Genomic DNA, 6,585 nt, shown 5'->3' with positions numbered 1-6,585 from the left:
GTTTCCTGCTGAGCTTTAGCATTGCCAGTTGTAACGCTGGAATCGCATCAGCAATGCTGGAGGAGCAGTGTGTTAATGGGACTGCCCGCTGCAGCCTTTTGGCTACATCTTTTTCCGACTTTTACTGTGCTTCCACAGCAAAACCCTCATCTAGCTGACAGATCTTTATGATCAAGACTTCATTCTGTACATAGCTGCTTACTGTCTTGCCTAACGTATTTGGAACCAGGCTTTGAGAGTTCAATTTGTGTTTTTAATGTAGAGCAGCTGGACTGCTGCCACTTGGTTTCCTTGAAACCTGCGACATGCAGTTCTGTTAGGACCTCGTGAAGCCAGAAAGCTTTCTAACTGACTTGGTGTTGTAGCTACCTGTCTCTGATGTAAAATCCCATTTTCAGCAGCTTCCTGTTAGAAATGAGTGATGTTTAAAATCATCTTGCTGCAAGGACCCATTGTTTTCCTTGCAAAGGGGCTGGTTTCGAGAACGGAGTATACACTGCTAACCAATGTAAATGCTACTAATAGTCCACACTGAGTGGGTACAGCGAGTGCTTAGTGTCTGAACAATCTCCTCATGTCCCAGGAAGTCACTGCTTTGTTAGCAAATCCTTTGCTACCAGCCAGTACTACTGGAGCCTGTATTTTTTTTCTGCACCTCTTTCCTGTATGACTGAGCATTTAAAATTGGAAAAGGTACATGATCTTCCACATGGCCACGCGTGGGCAGCCTGCACCCTGCTTTCAGGCAGAAGTACATCGAGGAGTTTCTCTCACTCTACTACCCATTTTAGGCCATGATTTTCCACAAATCACAAACTTGTTAGTCTTCTCAACTTGCTTTTCTCAGTCCACCAGTGCATTGCAAGGTGACTGAGGTCTCTCATTCCAACTACAGCGAGCATCCCAGTCTGGGTCCCTGAAATCCCCGTTGGAAATGCCCCTGAATACAAGTGTGTACAGTTGCTGAAGTGCGGATTGCTTCTAGTCCTTGTAAAAGGCAAATGCTAAATACAAAAAGGTACTTACAGAAGGAAAAGCAAAGTGTGGTCCTTGCTTGCATTAAAATTTCATTTTTACTAATGTGTGCTAATCAAGGTGCTGGAAAAGGTAAGCTGTGAGTAGAGAGTTTCTTGTGATTCTGGGAAGAAACCAGTGGGTCTCACCGTGCCTGTGGGATCCATGTCCATAACAGAGATTCTGCTTTTAGTATGTGTGTCTGTTTGGGTTTACTTTATTACAAGGTGAGCTTTACCGTGGACTCATGTGACTGTAGTGACAGCTTCACTGGCTATAAGGAGGCTTCTCAGGGGACTTGGCCATGGTAAATACCCGCAGTCAGAGGCCATTGGAAACAGACCCCAGAATTCCAGCCATTAAGCCAAATGCCTGCTGTCTGGGGAGTCTCTGAAGGGGTTGTGAGACCTTAACCCAATGACTGACCGTTGCCTCTCTCACACTTATCAAAGTGGAAGAAACACAGGCAGTGGAACAAAATAATTTGGTGAACACAGAGCAGGTCCAGATATCTGGTGGGTCAAAAAAGATGTTCCTTCAGCAGTACTGTAGAGGTTTCACGCACTGGCCAAAACCCATCCTCACTCACAGGCACAGAAAACTCTGGGTCTGCACACGCTGTTTCGTACTATTTGCTGAAATCATGATCTATTGGGAGGTAGGTAGGACTGTGAAGAAACCTGTAAACATGTTTTCTCCATGTTTAAACTAGCCTTCTGCAGTCCACGTACTTCCAAACTGCCTCCGAGTGCATCAGTGTGACTTGTTTTTGGCTTTAAAGGTGGTAGATGATCTTCCAGGTGGCCACAGGAGGGCACAGTGCAGCTTGTCTGTTCCTTCCCAAGTTACAATTTACTGGTTTTCACTCAACTGATTGTTAATTTGAGATAGCAGGTTCATTTATATTTCTGCTACCAGGACATATCAAAGACTAGTAGATGTGTTAATATAAAAAAGAGATTCTCTTTGTAATATTTTCAAAAAGTGTGAGAGGACAGCAGCATCTGGATCCCAGTTAGTAACTGGGAAACTTACAGAATGGAGAACATTTACTGCTGAAGTGAAGCCAGAGCAGTTGTGATGAGAGTCACCACCAAACCCCCCCTATTTCTTGGTCTGCTACCTTGAGTTATCTTCTCTGGTGAAGACTGAGCTAATGCTTTTGAGTCCACGAGTGCAGGGAAGTGTTATGTACAGAGAAGCATACACGAGTCCTTGGAGCGTAACCTGAAATGTTTAGTTAAACTGCTCTGCTCAGCGTTTGTATTCCCAGTCCGCATTTCCTTCTCCATCAGCGGAGGAAAGTCAACCGTTCTGGGTTTTATTTCATTTGTGTGAGCCTGGGGTCGGATCTGCAGTGCTCGCAGGGACCTTCCAGGGAAGGTGCTAATGCCTGTCTTTAGGCAGAGGCCTGGGAGAGGAGAAAGAGCAGGTCCTGCTCGTCCGTCCTCCCCAGCTGCGTGGGGCTGCCACTCCTCCTGCATTCCTCTTGTGCCAGATGGAGCGATTGTGCGGCTGCGGGAGAGGGAGCTGATCCGGCAGAAAACCGCGCTGCCAGACAAGTGACTCACCTGCACACTCAGGGCCCTTTGGTGGCCACCTGAAGCCACTTGTCATTCCATGGTGTCTGAAACGACAACCTAAGGACGTGGCTTTTGGATGGGTTTGTGCAGTCGTAGCTGTGGGCTGTGCTGGGGAGGGGGCTGGCGCTGCTGCCGTGCTTGTGGCCAGACCTTCCTGCCCCCTCCCCAGTGAGTCCCACGGCAGCAGCAACCGCCGCGTTTGGAGGGGAAGGGGTGGCCGGCCCCGCGGTGGGGCGAAGGCGGAGAGGCGCCTCGAGGGAGAAGCGCTGACGTTGCCTCCAGCCAACCTTGCAGGCAGCACGTGGACGTGTGTTGTGATGCAACGTGAGTCGGGAAGCGAACGCCTTCCCTGGGGAAGGAGGGGAAGGTTGGAGAGTGCTCCTGTCGTCGGGGGAGTTCTTGCCTGGGCATCCAGAGCAGACTTGGTGTTCTTGGTGTGGCAGGGTCTTCTCCTGACGCGTTTGTGTGCTGTGCCAGCCTGCGCCAGATTGCGCCACCTGGTCTTGCCCATTATCAAAATTACAGCGTGTTCTTCCCTATCAGGGTTGGGAGAGACGGTCGGGAGGAGGGGAGCAGTTGCCGCCTCCGTGTGGGCTGTCCAGTGAAGCCCCTGATTGCTCCTCCGTGTCACGGCTTCCCATCCGTGCCTGCCACAGGGAGCTGTTCCTGGGCCGAGAGCAGACCGCACCGACTGCGTTCGCTGCCAACCATCGCTTGCTTGCTCGTCGGTGTTGCTGAGCCTGCTCTTATCCTTCCTACTATCAGTTTTAATGAGAAAACTCTACACCCCGCAGCTTGGTTTTGCGAGGGATGCCAAAGACGTCACCGAGGAAAGCCAAATAGGATGACCAGCGCACTTTGTTAATGAGCGGAAGACTAATGAAGTTTTTAATTAGCAGGTGTGCAGGGGTGAGAAGAAGGTGCAGTGAGACATGCACATCGTGACAGCAGAAGCATTGCGCTAAAGGCACCAGCTGCGCGCTTGAAGTTGCCCCTGATGGAGCAGGAGCTTCTTGTGCTTCGCTGGCCCGGGTCGTGCTTCCCACCAGCCGGGCAGACCAGGGCGGCAGCACCTCGGGGACGCTGCCTGAACCTCTCTGTTGGGTTTGGTTGGAGAAGGATGGGCAGCTGTGCCCAGCTCAGAGCAGTGGTGAGCAGAGAGGAGGGAGACGCCGTGTGCAGCTGCTCCGAGCTGTGGAGCTGCTCCCGGACCAAGGGCTTGCTGCCATGGTGTTAGGCAAACGCCAGGCAGCCCCTCATTCCCGCAGGATCCCTGCTGGCCGCTCGGCCTCCAGCTCAGCTCAGGCTAGTGCGTGCTGTGTTCTGCTCTGCCTTTTGCCTGCCTCAGCTGCTGGACTTACAGGTCTCGTTGCTGGACCAGAGCTGCCGCTGCATCCTCCCGTCAGGCCTGGGTGTCCTTCGGTGGGCAGCATCCCCTGGTCCGTGTTCCCTGGAGCCTACGCTGAGGCCGTGCACCCTGTCAGCCTGGAAGATGAAGTGTCCGCTCTTTGTGGAATGAGTGAGCACCAGCCTGCATCAAAGGCTCCTGTTATTCTCCTTTTCTGCTGCCTGAAACAAGGCCTTTGGCCAGCTGGTCCCACCTGCCTCTGGGCAGTGCGCGAACGCTGGGCGCTGGTGCCAGGCTGCTCCCGTGTCTGCCTGTTGCACGTTCAAAGCGCTGTTCTGGAAGCAGAGCACCATTAATTACAGCCCTAGTGAGACAGGCTATCTCTTCTGATGAGGATCTCCTGAGGGCTGCTTTAATGGCGCTGTCAGATGTTTCTGCATTCCTATGTGGAGCAATTACGTACCCCGTGTAATTTGCCCACTGGTTGAGGCGTTCTTCCACAAGATACGATACTCATTCACGTTCCGTGGTGCTTGGTGTTTTCTTCCTGCTTTAGTTTGGCAGCTGGTGGCAGCCAGGGTGCTGGTGGTCTCAGGAGGGGACCCTTCTTCCAAAATTCTTCTCTGCGGCACCTCAGGCCCTTTAAGAGAGATCTCTGCTCTTCCCAGGGGTGTTTTGTGGCAGTTTTGTCCAGTTTGTATGTAATACAGCCGCACCGGTGCCAGGCCCTTTGCGGTGTCGGTGCCTGCTGTGGGGCTTTGGTATTCCTTGACCAGACTGGTGGGGAGGGTACGTAGCTACTGGCCAGGCACTGTTTTGCTCTGCTGAGTTGCCCCGAGTCCTAAAGGTTCCGATTTCCCACAGGCGGGCTGACGTCCCCCCGTGGAGATGCCAACCTGAGAGGCGACGGGCACGTCTTGACCTTGCAGGTGCTGCATCAGCAGGGGCGCAGATGGCGTTTGCCCAGGCACCCATTTCTAGCCTGGTGTGTTCCTTCGCTGTTCAGGAGATGCCGGCAGCTCCTCCAGTCTCTTCTGCCGTCAGCACTGTTGGAGCCCCCTGCCTCCTCTTGTGAGCCCTGTATCCCAGTTTGCAGCCCTCAGGGCTCCAGAAGCCTCTTTTGGGTAGAGGCGCCTCTGGGCTGGCTTGCTGAGCGGAGCCCAGGGAACCCGTGATGCCTTCAGCTCGCCCCCAGACAGACGTGCCTTCTCTCGGGGTCTGGATTTCAGAGGTGCCTTTGGTGCCCTCTCTACGTTTACACGTTGTAGTCTCCAGGAGCCCGCTGGTGGGGACGCTGATCTAGATGGGCTTCTCATCCCTCGTGCGGAATTTGCAGCCGCTGCACATTTGTGTGGCAGCAACCTGGGCACGGGGGATGGCTGCAATGAGCTTGCTTCTCGGCCGGGGCATGGGGGCCTCCAGAGCCTGAAGAAGTCCACTGGAGATCACCAGAGCGCCAGGATCAGATACGGGAGGCTGTGTTTAGGGAAAAGACCTGCACGCACCAGCAGATTTTTCCTCTAGATTGGTGGTTAGCAAGGCGGAAAGAAGCCGCAGCGCTGGTCTGGCACCTCCCAAACGCCGAGGAGCGATGGCTCCTCCCTTGGCAGCTGCTTTCTCCCCCCACCCGTTTGCCTTGTATATAAGGCCCCCTCGGAGCAGCCTCGGCACAGCACATCCCACTCCGGCGAGGCAGACAGCGAGCCGCACCTCCAGTCCCAGCACCTCTGCTCGAGGAGAGTGAACCAGAAGGCCGTCAGCATGGGTAAGGGATGCTCTGCAGCCTCCCGCAGCCCACAGCAGCTCCGAGCCTTGTGGCTCCATCCTGGACCGGGCTGCAGCCACTGCCTGGGGGCTGCGGACATCCCCCCTTGGACCCGAGTCCCCGCTGGGAACGGGCAGGTCTGTTCCGCTGCAGGGAGGAGAGGGGTGGCACTGGAGTGTGGCACCTTGTCCGGCTGGGGCCGAAGGTTCTCTCTGTTCTGGGACGGCCCTGGTGGCGCTTCAGGGAGGATTCCTCTCCTGGGTCGGGGGGTCGTCAGTGCCATAAGCGGAGCAGGGGCCGGTCACAGAGGTCCCCGTTGAGAGCTGGAGTGGGAGAAGGTCCCTTGGGTGGGACGGAGGCTTCCGAGTAGGCACCGTCTGGGACGTGGACGTTTCTCATTTTATTCTTCTCCCCAACCCAGACAGATGCAGAGCTCAGTGCTACGAGTACCCCACCTGCCCGGAGGCTGTGAAAGGCAAGTCCTCTCGAGCGTGTCGTGCAGCGGGTGGTGTTTGGGAGAGAGCTCCCTGTTAGTGGAGACCCCCGTTAACGTGTGCCGAGTCCCCTCCCCCAAAGGGGCAGGACGGTACCTCCGTGGAGATCTTCTCCGCTGCGGTTGTTCTCGTGCCTCTGGGTCGGTAACGGCGCCAGGGTTGGGCAGTTGTCAGTGCGCAAGGAGGAAGGGATGGAATAGCTGCAGGTCGTTGCGTTCAGCTGCCTGTAGGAAGGTCTTGGCATCCAGAAAAGTGAGTTCAGTCTTCTCTGAGGGTCTGCTGAAGCTTTTCTTTTCCCGCCTGGCTGGTTCACGGCGTGCTTTAACACAAGCTTTCCTTCTACGCAGCTCCTAGAGAGGAGGTTGCCTACGTGACCTGCAC

This window comes from Falco naumanni, chromosome 20 (assembly GCF_017639655.2).
Source record: "Falco naumanni isolate bFalNau1 chromosome 20, bFalNau1.pat, whole genome shotgun sequence".
Taxonomy (NCBI): domain Eukaryota; kingdom Metazoa; phylum Chordata; class Aves; order Falconiformes; family Falconidae; genus Falco; species Falco naumanni.
This window is presented reverse-complemented; position numbering follows the sequence as displayed.